This window comes from Lissotriton vulgaris, chromosome 1_1 (genome assembly GCF_964263255.1).
Source record: "Lissotriton vulgaris chromosome 1_1, aLisVul1.2, whole genome shotgun sequence".
Lineage (NCBI taxonomy): Eukaryota > Metazoa > Chordata > Amphibia > Caudata > Salamandridae > Lissotriton > Lissotriton vulgaris.
In genome coordinates, this window is record NC_141685.1 from 1,485,099,602 (window position 1) to 1,485,114,550 (window position 14,949).

Sequence of the window (14,949 nt, forward strand, 5' to 3'; positions counted from 1 at the left end):
TAATGGTAGCCCCCCCAAAAAAGTACCTGGAAGGCATGCCATTCTGTGCACCTCATCGCTCTTCACGTTGCGCCTAAGCACCTTTTAATACTGCTCCCCGACTGCCCCCTCCCAACAGAAATCAGAAAGTATAGGGGGTGCATTAAAAAAGTTTTTGCAGTTCCCCACCATAAGTCAGGATCCTCCTCCATCTATGACCCCTTCCTAGGCCCTCAGACCCCACCCATTCTGCCCAGGCTCCTCCTATTTGACCACACCCAATCTGACTAGGCTCCTCCTTAACCCCTCCTCCGCTCTCTGACCCCACCCAATCTGACTAGGCTCCTCCTATACCCCCTCCTCTCTGACTCCACCCATTCTGCTCAGGCTCCTCCCATACCCCTCTGACCCCACCCATTCTGCCCAGGCTCCTCCTATACCCCTCTTATTTGACCCCAATCTGACTAGGCTCCTCCTAAGCCCCTCCTCTGCTGTCTGACCCCACCCATTCTGACTAAGCTCCTCCTAAACCCCTCCTCTGCTGTCTGACCCCACCCATTCTGCCCAGGCTCCTCCTATACCCCCTCCTCTCTGACTCCACCCATTCTGCCCAGGCTCCTCCTATTTGACCCCACCCAATCTGACTAGGCTCCTCCTAAGCCCCTCCTCTCTGACTCCACCCATTCTGCCCAGGCTCCTCCCATACCAGTCTGACCCCACCCATTCTGCCCAGGCTCCTCCTATACCCCTCCTATTTGACCCCACCCACTCTGACTTGGCTCCTCCTAAACCCCTCCTCCTCTGCTGTCTGACCCCACCCATTCTGCCCAGGCTCCTCCTATACCCCCCTCCTCTCTGACTCCACCCATTCCGCCCAGGCTCCTCCCATACCTGTCTGACCCCACCCATTCTGCCCAGGCTCCTCCCATACCTGTCTGACCCCACCCATTCTGCCCAGGCTCCTCCTATACCCCTCCTCTATGACCTTACCCATTCTGCCCAGGCTCCTCCTCCTCCTATTTGACCCCACCCAATCTGACTAGGCTCCTCCTAAGCCCCTCCTCTGCTGTCTGACCCCACCCATTCTGCCCAGGCTCCTCCTATTTGACCCCACCCAATCTGACTAGGTTCCTCCTAAGCCCCTCCTCTGCTGTCTGACCCCACCCATTCTGCCCAGGCTCTTCCTATACCCCCTCCTCTCTGACCCCACCCATTCTGCCCAGGCTCCTCCTATTTGACCCCACCCAATCTGACTAGGTTCCTCCTAAGCCCCTCCTCTGCTGTCTGGCCCCACCCAACCTACCCAGGCTCCTCCTATACCCCTTCTCTCTGACCCCACCCAATCTGACTAGGCTCCTCCTAAGCCCCTCCTCTGCTGTCTGACCCCACCCATTCTGCCCAGGCTCCTCCTAAGCCCCTCCCCTCTGACCCCACCCATTCTGCCCAGGCTCCTCCTAAGCCCCTCCTCTGCTGTCTGACCCCACCCATTCTGCCCAGGCTCCTCCTATACCCCTCCTATTTGACCCCAATCTGACTAGGCTCCTCTTAAGCCCCTCCTCTGCTGTCTGACCCCACCCATTCTGAGTAAGCTCCTCCTAAATCCCTCCTCTGCTGTCTGACCCCACCCATTCTGCCCAGGCTCCTCCTATACCCCCTCCTCTCTGACTCCACCCATTCTGCCCAGGCTCCTCCTATTTGACCCCACCCAATCTGACTAGGCTCCTCCTAAGCCCCTCCTCTCTGACTCCACCCATTCTGCCCAGGCTCCTCCCATACCAGTCTGACCCCACCCATTCTGCCCAGGCTCCTCCTATACCCCTCCTATTTGACCCCACCCACTCTGACTTGGCTCCTCCTAAACCCCTCCTCTGCTGTCTGACCCCACCCATTCTGCCCAGGCTCCTCCTATACCCCCCTCCTCTCTGACTCCACCCATTCTGCCCAGGCTCCTCCCATACCTGTCTGACCCCACCCATTCTGCCCAGGCTCCTCCTATACCCCTCCTCTATGACCTTACCCATTCTGCCCAGGCTCCTCCTCCTCCTATTTGACCCCACCCAATCTGACTAGGCTCCTCCTAAGCCCCTCATCTGCTGTCTGACCCCACCCATTCTGCCCAGGCTCCTCCTATACCGCCTCCTCTCTGACTCCACCCATTCTGCCCAGGCTCCTCCTATTTGACCCCACCCAATCTGACTAGGCTCCTCCTAAGCCCCTCCTCTCTGACTCCACCCATTCTGCCCAGGCTCCTCCTAAGCCCCTCCTCTGCTGTCTGACCCCACCCATTCTGCCCAGGCTCCTCCTATACCCCCCTCCTCTCTGACTCCACCCATTCTGCCCAGGCTCCTCCCATACCTGTCTGACCCCACCCATTCTGCCCAGGCTCCTCCTATACCCCCTCCTCTCTGACTCCACCCATTCTGCCCAGGCTCCTCCTATACCCCTCCTCTATGACCTTACCCATTCTGCCCAGGCTCCTCCTCCTCCTATTTGACCCCACCCAATCTGACTAGGCTCCTCCTAAGCCCCTCCTCTGCTGTCTGACCCCACCCATTCTGCCCAGGCTCCTCCTATACCCCCTCCTCTCTGACTCCACCCATTCTGCCCAGGCTCCTCCTAAGCCCCTCCTCTCTGACCCCACTCATTCTGCCCAGGCTCCTCCTATACCCTTCCTCTCTGACCCCACCCCCTCTGCTCAGGCTCCTCCTATACCCGCTCCCCTATACCCTTCCTCTCTGACCCCACCCAATCTGACTAGGCTCCTCCTATACCCCCTCCTTTCTGATTCCACCCATTCTGCCCAGGCTCCTCCTATTTGACCCCACCCAATCTGACTTGGCTCCTCCTAAACCCCTCCTCTGCTGTTTGACCCCACCCATTCTGCCCAGGCTCCTCCTATACCCCCTCCTCTCTGACTCCACCCATTCTGCCCAGGCTCCTCCCATACCCGTCTGACCCCACCCATTCTGCCCAGGCTCCTCCTATACCCCCTCCTATTTGACCCCACCCGCTCTGACTTGGCTCCTCCTAAACCCCTCTGCTGTCTGACCCCACCCATTCTGCCCAGGCTCCTCCTATACCCCCCTCCTCTCTGACTCCACCCATTCTGCCCAGGCTCCTCCCATACCCGTATGACCCCACCCATTCTGCCCAGGCTCCTCCTAAGCCCCTCCTCTGCTGTCTGACCCCACCCATTCTGCCCAAGCTCCTCCTATACCCCTCCTCTCTGAACCCACCCATTCTGCCCAGGCTCCTCCTAAGCCCCTCCTCTGCTGTCTGGGCCCAACCATTCTGCCCAGGCTGCTCCTATACCCCTCCTCTCTGACCCCACCCAATCTGACTAGGCTCCTCCTAAGCCCCTCCTCTGCTGTCTGACCCCACCCATTCTGCCCAGGCTCCTCCTATACCCCTCCTCTCTGACCCCACCCAATCTGACTAAGCTCCTCCTAAACCCCTCCTCTGCTGTCTGACCCCACCCATTCTGCCCAGGCTCCTCCTATACCCCCTCTTCTCTGACTCCACCCACTCTGCCCAGGCTCCTCCTATTTGACCCCACCCAATCTGACTAGGCTTCTCCTAAGCCCCTCCTCTCTGACTCCACCCATTCTGCCCAGGCTCCTCCCATACCAGTCTGACCCCACCCATTCTGCCCAGGCTCCTCCTAAACCCCTCCTCTGCTGTCTGACCCCACCCATTCTGCCCAGGCTCCTCCTATACCCCCCTCCTCCTCTCTGACTCCACCCATTCTGCCCAGGCTCCTCCCATACCTGTCTGACCCCACCCATTCTACCCAGGCTCCTCCCATACCTGTCTGACCCCACCCATTCTGCCCAGGCTCCTCCTATACCCCTCCTCTATGACCTTACCCATTCTGCCCAGGCTCCTCCTCCTCCTATTTGACCCCACCCAATCTGACTAGGCTCCTCCTAAGCCCCTCCTCTGCTGTCTGACCCCACCCATTCTGCCCAGGCTCCTCCTATACCGCCTCCTCTCTGACTCCACCCAATCTGACTAGGCTCCTCCTAAGCCCCTCCTCTCTGACTCCACCCATTCTGCCCAGGCTCCTCCTAAGCCCCTCCTCTGCTGTCTGACCCAACCCATTCTGCCCAGGCTCCTCCAATACCCCCCTCTCTGACTCCACCCATTCTGCCCAGGCTCCTCCCATACCTGTCTGACCCCACCCATTCTGCCCAGGCTCCTCCTATACCCCCTCCTCTCTGACTCCACCCATTCTGCCCAGGCTCCTCCTATACCCCTCCTCTATGACCTTACCCATTCTGCCCAGGCTCCTCCTCCTCCTATTTGACCCCACCCAATCTGACTAGGCTCCTCCTAAGCCCCTCCTCTGCTGTCTGACCCCACCCATTCTGCCCAGGCTCCTCCTATACCCCCTCCTCTCTGACTCCACCCATTCTGCCCAGGCTCCTCCTAAGCCCCTCCTCTCTGACCCCACTCATTCTGCCCAGGCTCCTCCTATACCCTTCCTCTCTGACCCCACCCAATCTGACTAGGCTCCTCCTAAACCCCTCCTCTGCTGTCTGACCCCACCCATTCTGCCCAGGCTCCTCCTATACCCCCTCCTCTCTGACTCCTCCCATTCTGCCCAGGCTCCTCCCATACCAGTCTGACCCCACCCATTCTGCCCAGGCTCCTCCTATACCCCCCTCCTCTCTGACTCCACCCATTCTGCCCAGGCTCCTCCCATACCCCTCTGACCCCACCCATTCTGCCCAGGCTCCTCCTATACCCCTCCTATTTGACCCCACCCAATCTGACTAGGCTCCTCCTAAGCCCCTCCTCTGCTGTCTGACCCCACCCATTCTGCCCAGGCTCCTCCTATACCCCCTCCTCTCTGACTCCATCCATTCTGCCCAGGCTCCTCCTAAGCCACTCCCCTGCTGTCTGACCCCACCCATTCTGCCCAGGCTCCTCCTAAGCCCCTCCTCTGCTGTCTGACCCCACCCATTCTGCCCAGGTTCTTCCTATACCCCCTCCTCTCTGACTCCACCCATTCTGCCCAGGCTCCTCCCATACCCGTCTGACCCCACCCATTCTGCCCAGGCTCCTCCTATACCCCTCCTATTTGACCCCACCCAATCTGACTTGGCTCCTCCTAAACCCCTCCTCTGCTGTCTGACCCCACCCATTCTGCCCAGGCTCCTCCTATACCCCCTCCTCTCTGACTCCACCCATTCTGCCCAGGCTCCTCCCATACCCGTCTGACCCCACCCATTCTGCCCAGGCTCCTCCCATACCCGTCTGACCCCACCCATTCTGCCCAGGCTCCTCCCATACCCGTCTGACCCCACCCATTCTGCCCAGGCTCCTCCTATACCCCTCCTATTTGACCCCACCCACTCTGACTTGGCTCCTCCTAAACCCCTCCTCTGCTGTCTGACCCCACCCATTCTGCCCAGGCTCCTCCTATACCCCTCTTATTTGACCCCAATCTTACTAGGCTCCTCCTAAGCCCCTTCCCTGCTGTCTGACCCCACCCATTCTGCCCAGGCTCCTCCTATACCCCCTCCTCTCTGACTCCTCCCATTCTGCCCAGGCTCCTCCTATTTGACCCCACCCAATCTGACTAGGCTCCTACTAAGCCCCTCCTCTCTGACTCCACCCATTCTGCCCAGGCTCCTCCTAAGCCCCTCCTCTGCTGTCTGACCCCACCCATTCTGCCCAGGCTCCTCCTAAGCCCCTCCTATTTGACCCCACCCAATCTGACTTGGCTCCTCCTAAACCCCCCCTCTGCTGTCTGACCCCACCCATTCTGCCCAGGCTCCTCCTATACCGCCTCCTCTCTGACTCCACCCATTCTGCCCAGGCTCCTCCTATTTGACCCCACCCAATCTGACTAGGCTCCTCCTAAGCCCCTCCTCTCTGACTCCACCCATTCTGCCCAGGCTCCTCCTAAGCCCCTCCTCTGCTGTCTGACCCAACCCATTCTGCCCAGGCTCCTCCTATACCCCCCTCTCTGACTCCACCCATTCTGCCCAGGCTCCTCCCATACCTGTCTGACCCCACCCATTCTGCCCAGGCTCCTCCTATACCCCCTCCCCTCTGACTCCACCCATTCTGCCCAGGCTCCTCCTATACCCCTCCTCTATGACCTTACCCATTCTGCCCAGGCTCCTCCTCCTCCTATTTGACCCCACCCAATCTGACTAGGCTCCTCCTAAGCCCCTCCTCTGCTGTCTGACCCCACCCATTCTGCCCAGGCTCCTCCTATACCCCCTCCTCTCTGACTCCACCCATTCTGCCCAGGCTCCTCCTAAGCCCCTCCTCTCTGACCCCACTCATTCTGCCCAGGCTCCTCCTATACCCTTCCTCTCTGACCCCACCCAATCTGACTAGGCTCCTCCTAAACCCCTCCTCTGCTGTCTGACCCCACCCATTCTGCCCAGGCTCCTCCTATACCCCCTCCTCTCTGACTCCTCCCATTCTGCCCAGGCTCCTCCCATACCAGTCTGACCCCACCCATTCTGCCCAGGCTCCTCCTATACCCCCCTCCTCTCTGACTCCACCCATTCTGCCCAGGCTCCTCCCATACCCCTCTGACCCCACCCATTCTGCCCAGGCTCCTCCTATACCCCTCCTATTTGACCCCACCCAATCTGACTAGGCTCCTCCTAAGCCCCTCCTCTGCTGTCTGACCCCACCCATTCTGCACAGGCTCCTCCTATACCCCCTCCTCTCTGACTCCTCCCATTCTGCCCAGGCTCCTCCCATACCAGTCTGACCCCACCCATTCTGCCCAGGTTCCTCCTATACCCCCCTCCTCTCTGACTCCACCCATTCTGCCCAGGCTCCTCCCATACCCGTCTGACCCCACCCATTCTGCCCAGGCTCCTCCTATACCCCTCCTATTTGACCCCACCCAATCTGACTTGGCTCCTCCTAAACCCCTCCTCTGCTGTCTGACCCCACCCATTCTGCCCAGGCTCCTCCTATACCCCCTCCTCTCTGACTCCACCCATTCTGCCCAGGCTCCTCCCATACCCGTCTGACCCCACCCATTCTGCTCAGGCTCCTCCCATACCCGTCTGACCCCACCCATTCTGCCCAGGCTCCTCCCATACCCCTCTGACCCCACCCATTCTGCCCAGGCTCCTCCTATACCCCTCCTATTTGACCCCACCCACTCTGACTTGGCTCCTCCTAAACCCCTCCTCTGCTGTCTGACCCCACCCATTCTGCCCAGGCTCCTCCTATACCCCCTCCTCTCTGACTCCACCCATTCTGCCCAGGATCCTCCTAAGCCCCTCCTCTGCTGTCTGACCCCACCCATTCTGCCCAGGCTCCTCCCATACCCGTCTGACCCCACCCATTCTGCCCAGGCTCCTCCTCCTATACCCCCTCCTCTCTGACTCCACCCATTCTGCCCAGGCTCCTCCCATACCCGTCTGACCCCACCCATTCTGCCCAGGCTCCTCCCATACCCGTCTGACCCCACCCATTCTGCCCAGGCTCCTCCTATACCCCTCCTATTTGACCCCACCCAATCTGACTTGGCTCCTCCTATACCCCCTCCTCTCTGACTCCACCCATTCTGCCCAGGCTCCTCCCATACCAGTCTGACCCCACCCATTCTGCCCAGGCTCCTCCTATACCCCTTCTCTCTGACCCCACCCAATCTGACTAGGCTCCTCCTAAGCCCCTCCTCTGCTGTCTGACCCCACCCATTCTGACCAGGCTCCTCCCATACCCGTCTGACCCCACCCATTCTGCCCAGGCTCCTCCTATACCCCTCCTATTTGACCCCACCCAATCTGACTAGGCTCCTCCTAAGCCCCTCCTCTGCTGTCTGACCACACCCATTCTGCCCAGGCTCCTCCTATACCCCCTCCTCTCTGACTCCACCCATTCTGCCCAGGCTCCTCCTAAGCCACTCCCCTGCTGTCTGACCCCACCCATTCTGCCCAGGTTCTTCCTATACCCCCTCCTCTCTGACTCCACCCATTCTGCCCAGGCTCCTCCCAAACCTGTCTGACCCCACCCATTCTGCCCAGGCTCCTCCTATACCCCTCCTATTTGACCCCACCCAATCTGACTAGGCTCCTCCTAAGCCCCTCCTCTGCTGTCTGACCCCACCCATTCTGCCCAGGCTACTCCTATACCCCCTCCTCTCTGACTCCACCCATTCTGCCCAGGCTCCTCCTAAGCCACTCCCCTGCTGTCTGACCCCACCCATTCTGCCCAGGCTCCTCCTAAGCCCCTCCTCTGCTGTCTGACCCCACCCATTCTGCCCAGGTTCTTCCTATACCCCCTCCTCTCTGACTCCACCCATTCTGCCCAGGCTCCTCCCATACCTGTCTGACCCCACCCATTCTGCCCAGGCTCCTCCTATACCCCTCCTATTTGACCCCACCCAATCTGACTTGGCTCCTCCTAAACCCCTCCTCTGCTGTCTGACCCCACCCATTCTGCCCAGGCTCCTCCTATACCCCCTCCTCTTTGACTCCACCCATTCTGCCCAGGCTCCTCCCATACCCGTCTGACCCCACCCATTCTGCCCAGGCTCCTCCCATACCCGTCTGACCCCACCCATTCTGCCCAGGCTCCTCCTATACCCCTCCTATTTGACCCCACCCAATCTGACTTGGCTCCTCCTAAACCCCTCCTCTGCTGTCTGTCCCCACCCATTCTGCCCAGGCTCCTCCTATACCCCCTCCTCTCTGACTCCACCCATTCTGCCCAGGCTCCTCCCATACCCGTCTGACCCCACCCATTCTGCCCAGGCTCCTCCCATACCCGTCTGACCCCACCCATTCTGCCCAGGCTCCTCCTATACCCCTCCTATTTGACCCCACCCAATTTGACTTGGCTCCTCCTATACCCCCTCCTCTCTGACTCCACCCATTCTGCCCAGGCTCCTCCCATACCCGTCTGACCCCACCCATTCTGCCCAGGCTCCTCCTATACCCCTCCTATTTGACCCCACCCACTCTGACTTGGCTCCTCCTAAACCCCTCCTCTGCTGTCTGACCCCACCCATTCTGCCCAGGCTCCTCCTATACCCCTCTTATTTGACCCCAATCTTACTAGGCTCCTCCTAAGCCCCTTCCCGCTGTCTGACCCCACCCATTCTGCCCAGGCTCCTCCTATACCCCCTCCTCTCTGACTCCTCCCATTCTGCCCAGGCTCCTCCTATTTGACCCCACCCAATCTGACTAGGCTCCTCCTAAGCCCCTCCTCTCTGACTCCACCCATTCTGCCCAGGCTCCTCCTAAGCCCCTTCCCTGCTGTCTGACTCCACCCATTCTGCCCAGGCTCCTCCCATACCCGTCTGACCCCACCCATTCTGCCCAGGCTCCTCCTATACCCCTTCTCTCTGACCCCACCCAATCTGACTAGGCTCCTCCTAAGCCCCTCCTCTGCTGTCTGGCCCCACCCAACCTTCCCAGGCTCCTCCTATACCCCTTCTCTCTGACCCCACCCAATCTGACTAGGCTCCTCCTAAGCCCCTCCTCTGCTGTCTGACCCCACCCATTCTGCCCAGGCTCCTCCCATACACGTCTGACCCCACCCATTCTGCCCAGGCTCCTCCTATACCCCTTCTCTCTGAACCCACCCAATCTGACTAGGCTCCTCCTAAGCCCCTCCTCTGCTGTCTGGCCCCACCCAACCTTCCCAGGCTCCTCCCATACCCGTCTGACCCCACCCATTCTGCCCAGGCTCCTCCTAAGCCCCTCCTCTGCTGTCTGGGCCCAACCATTCTGCCCAGGCTGCTCCTATACCCCTCCTCTCTGACCCCACCCAATCTCACTAGGCTCCTCCTAAGCCCCTCCTCTGCTGTCTGACCCCACCCATTCTGCCCAGGCTCCTCCTAAGCCCCTCCTCTGCTGTCTGGCCCCACCCAACCTTCCCAGGCTCCTCCCATACCCGTCTGACCCCACCCATTCTGCCCAGGCTCCTCCTAAGCCCCTCCTCTGCTGTCTGGCCCCACCCAACCTTCCCAGGCTCCTCCTATACCCCTTCTCTCTGACCCCACCCAATCTGACTAGGCTCCTCCTAAGCCCCTCCTCTGCTGTCTGACCCCACCCATTCTGCCCAGGCTCCTCCCATACACGTCTGACCCCACCCATTCTGCCCAGGCTCCTCCTATACCCCTCCTCTCTGAACCCACCCAATCTGACTAGGCTCCTCCTAAGCCCCTCCTCTGCTGTCTGGCCCCACCCAACCTTCCCAGGCTCCTCCCATACCTGTCTGACCCCACCCATTCTGCCCAGGCTCCTCCTATACCCCCTCCTCTCTGACTCCACCCATTCTGCCCAGGCTCCTCCTATACCCCTCCTCTATGACCTTACCCATTCTGCCCAGGCTCCTCCTATACCCCTCCTATTTCACCCCACCCACTCTGACTTGGCTCCTCCTAAACCCCTCCTCTGCTGTCTGACCCCACCCATTCTGCCCAGGCTCCTCCTATACCCCCCTCCGCTCTGACTCCACCCATTCTGCCCAGGCTCCTCCCATACCTGTCTGACTCCACCCATTCTGCCCAGGCTCCTCCCATACCTGTCTGACCCCACCCATTCTGCCCAGGCTCCTCCTATACCCCCTCCTCTCTGACTCCACCCATTCTGCCCAGGCTCCTCCTATACCCCTCCTCTATGACCTTACCCATTCTGCCCAGGCTCCTCCTCCTCCTATTTGACCCCACCCAATCTGACTAGGCTCCTCCTAAGCCCCTCCTCTGCTGTCTGACTCCACCCATTCTGCCCAGGCTCCTCCTAAGCCCCTACTCTCTGACCCCACTCATTCTGCCCAGGCTCCTCCTATACCCCTCCGACCTCACCCCCTCTGCTCAGGCTCCTCCTATACCCCCTCCCCTATACCCTTCCTCTCTGACCCCACCCATTCTGACTAGGCTCCTCCTAAACCCCTCCTCTCTGACTACTCCCATTCTGCCCAGGCTCCTCCCATACCAGTCTGATCCCACCCATTCTGCCCAGGCTCCTCCTATACCCCCCTCCTCTCTGACTCCACCCATTCTGCCCAGGCTCCTCCCATACCCCTCTGACCCCACCCATTCTGCCCAGGCTCCTCCTATACCCCTCCTATTTGACCCCACCCAATCTGACTAGGCTCCTCCTAAGCCCCTCCTCTGCTGTCTGACCCCACCCATTCTGCCCAGGCTCCTCCTATACCCCCTCCTCTCTGACTCCACCCATTCTGCCCAGGCTCCTCCTAAGCCACTCCCCTGCTGTCTGACCCCACCCATTCTGCCCAGGCTCCTCCTATACCCCTCCTATTTGACCCCACCCAATCTGACTTGGCTCCTCCTAAACCCCTCCTCTGCTGTCTGACCCCACCCATTCTGCCCAGGCTCCTCCTATACCCCCTCCTCTCTGACTCCTCCCATTCTGCCCAGGCTCCTCCCATACCAGTCTGACCCCACCCATTCTGCCCAGGCTCCTCCTATACCCCCCTCCTCTCTGACTCCACCCATTCTGCCCAGGCTCCTCCCATACCCCTCTGACCCCACCCATTCTGCCCAGGCTCCTCCTATACCCCTCCTATTTCACCCCACCCACTCTGACTTGGCTCCTCCTAAACCCCTCCTCTGCTGTCTGACCCCACCCATTCTGCCCAGGCTCCTCCTATACCCCCCTCCGCTCTGACTCCACCCATTCTGCCCAGGCTCCTCCCATACCTGTCTGACTCCACCCATTCTGCCCAGGCTCCTCCCATACCTGTCTGACCCCACCCATTCTGCCCAGGCTCCTCCTATACCCCCTCCTCTCTGACTCCACCCATTCTGCCCAGGCTCCTCCTATACCCCTCCTCTATGACCTTACCCATTCTGCCCAGGCTCCTCCTCCTCCTATTTGACCCCACCCAATCTGACTAGGCTCCTCCTAAGCCCCTCCTCTGCTGTCTGACTCCACCCATTCTGCCCAGGCTCCTCCTAAGCCCCTCCTCTCTGACCCCACTCATTCTGCCCAGGCTCCTCCTATACCCCTCCGACCTCACCCCCTCTGCTCAGGCTCCTCCTATACCCCCTCCCCTATACCCTTCCTCTCTGACCCCACCCATTCTGACTAGGCTCCTCCTAAACCCCTCCTCTCTGACTACTCCCATTCTGCCCAGGCTCCTCCCATACCAGTCTGATCCCACCCATTCTGCCCAGGCTCCTCCTATACCCCCCTCCTCTCTGACTCCACCCATTCTGCCCAGGCTCCTCCCATACCCCTCTGACCCCACCCATTCTGCCCAGGCTCCTCCTATACCCCTCCTATTTGACCCCACCCAATCTGACTAGGCTCCTCCTAAGCCCCTCCTCTGCTGTCTGACCCCACCCATTCTGCCCAGGCTCCTCCTATACCCCCTCCTCTCTGACTCCACCCATTCTGCCCAGGCTCCTCCTAAGCCACTCCCCTGCTGTCTGACCCCACCCATTCTGCCCAGGCTCCTCCTATACCCCTCCTATTTGACCCCACCCAATCTGACTTGGCTCCTCCTAAACCCCTCCTCTGCTGTCTGACCCCACCCATTCTGCCCAGGCTCCTCCTATACCCCCTCCTCTCTGACTCCTCCCATTCTGCCCAGGCTCCTCCCATACCAGTCTGACCCCACCCATTCTGCCCAGGCTCCTCCTATACCCCCCTCCTCTCTGACTCCACCCATTCTGCCCAGGCTCCTCCCATACCCCTCTGACCCCACCCATTCTGCCCAGGCTCCTCCTATACCCCTCCTATTTGACCCCACCCAATCTGACTAGGCTCCTCCTAAGCCCCTCCTCTGCTGTCTGACCCCACCCATTCTGCCCAGGCTCCTCCTATACCCCCTCCTCTCTGACTCCATCCATTCTGCCCAGGCTCCTCCTAAGCCACTCCCCTGCTGTCTGACCCCACCCATTCTGCCCAGGCTCCTCCTAAGCCCCTCCTCTGCTGTCTGACCCCACCCATTCTGCCCAGGTTCTTCCTATACCCCCTCCTCTCTGACTCCACCCATTCTGCCCAGGCTCCTCCCATACCCGTCTGACCCCACCAATTCTGCCCAGGCTCCTCCTATACCCCTCCTATTTGACCCCACCCAATCTGACTTGGCTCCTCCTAAACCCCTCCTCTGCTGTCTGACCCCACCCATTCTGCCCAGGCTCCTCCTATACCCCCTCCTCTCTGACTCCACCCATTCTGCCCAGGCTCCTCCCATACCCGTCTGACCCCACCCATTCTGCCCAGGCTCCTCCCATACCCGTCTGACCCCACCCATTCTGCCCAGGCTCCTCCCATACCCGTCTGACCCCACCCATTCTGCCCAGGCTCCTCCTATACCCCTCCTATTTGACCCCACCCACTCTGACTTGGCTCCTCCTAAACCCCTCCTCTGCTGTCTGACCCCACCCATTCTGCCCAGGCTCCTCCTATACCCCTCTTATTTGACCCCAATCTTACTAGGCTCCTCCTAAGCCCCTTCCCTGCTGTCTGACCCCACCCATTCTGCCCAGGCTCCTCCTATACCCCCTCCTCTCTGACTCCTCCCATTCTGCCCAGGCTCCTCCTATTTGACCCCACCCAATCTGACTAGGCTCCTACTAAGCCCCTCCTCTCTGACTCCACCCATTCTGCCCAGGCTCCTCCTAAGCCCCTCCTCTGCTGTCTGACCCCACCCATTCTGCCCAGGCTCCTCCTAAGCCCCTCCTATTTGACCCCACCCAATCTGACTTGGCTCCTCCTAAACCCCCCCTCTGCTGTCTGACCCCACCCATTCTGCCCAGGCTCCTCCTATACCGCCTCCTCTCTGACTCCACCCATTCTGCCCAGGCTCCTCCTATTTGACCCCACCCAATCTGACTAGGCTCCTCCTAAGCCCCTCCTCTCTGACTCCACCCATTCTGCCCAGGCTCCTCCTAAGCCCCTCCTCTGCTGTCTGACCCAACCCATTCTGCCCAGGCTCCTCCTATACCCCCCTCTCTGACTCCACCCATTCTGCCCAGGCTCCTCCCATACCTGTCTGACCCCACCCATTCTGCCCAGGCTCCTCCTATACCCCCTCCCCTCTGACTCCACCCATTCTGCCCAGGCTCCTCCTATACCCCTCCTCTATGACCTTACCCATTCTGCCCAGGCTCCTCCTCCTCCTATTTGACCCCACCCAATCTGACTAGGCTCCTCCTAAGCCCCTCCTCTGCTGTCTGACCCCACCCATTCTGCCCAGGCTCCTCCTATACCCCCTCCTCTCTGACTCCACCCATTCTGCCCAGGCTCCTCCTAAGCCCCTCCTCTCTGACCCCACTCATTCTGCCCAGGCTCCTCCTATACCCTTCCTCTCTGACCCCACCCAATCTGACTAGGCTCCTCCTAAACCCCTCCTCTGCTGTCTGACCCCACCCATTCTGCCCAGGCTCCTCCTATACCCCCTCCTCTCTGACTCCTCCCATTCTGCCCAGGCTCCTCCCATACCAGTCTGACCCCACCCATTCTGCCCAGGCTCCTCCTATACCCCCCTCCTCTCTGACTCCACCCATTCTGCCCAGGCTCCTCCCATACCCCTCTGACCCCACCCATTCTGCCCAGGCTCCTCCTATACCCCTCCTATTTGACCCCACCCAATCTGACTAGGCTCCTCCTAAGCCCCTCCTCTGCTGTCTGACCCCACCCATTCTGCACAGGCTCCTCCTATACCCCCTCCTCTCTGACTCCTCCCATTCTGCCCAGGCTCCTCCCATACCAGTCTGACCCCACCCATTCTGCCCAGGTTCCTCCTATACCCCCCTCCTCTCTGACTCCACCCATTCTGCCCAGGCTCCTCCCATACCCGTCTGACCCCACCCATTCTGCCCAGGCTCCTCCTATACCCCTCCTATTTGACCCCACCCAATCTGACTTGGCTCCTCCTAAACCCCTCCTCTGCTGTCTGACCCCACCCATTCTGCCCAGGCTCCTCCTATACCCCCTCCTCTCTGACTCCACCCATTCTGCCCAGGCTCCTCCCATACCCGTCTGACCCCACCCATTCTGCCCAGGC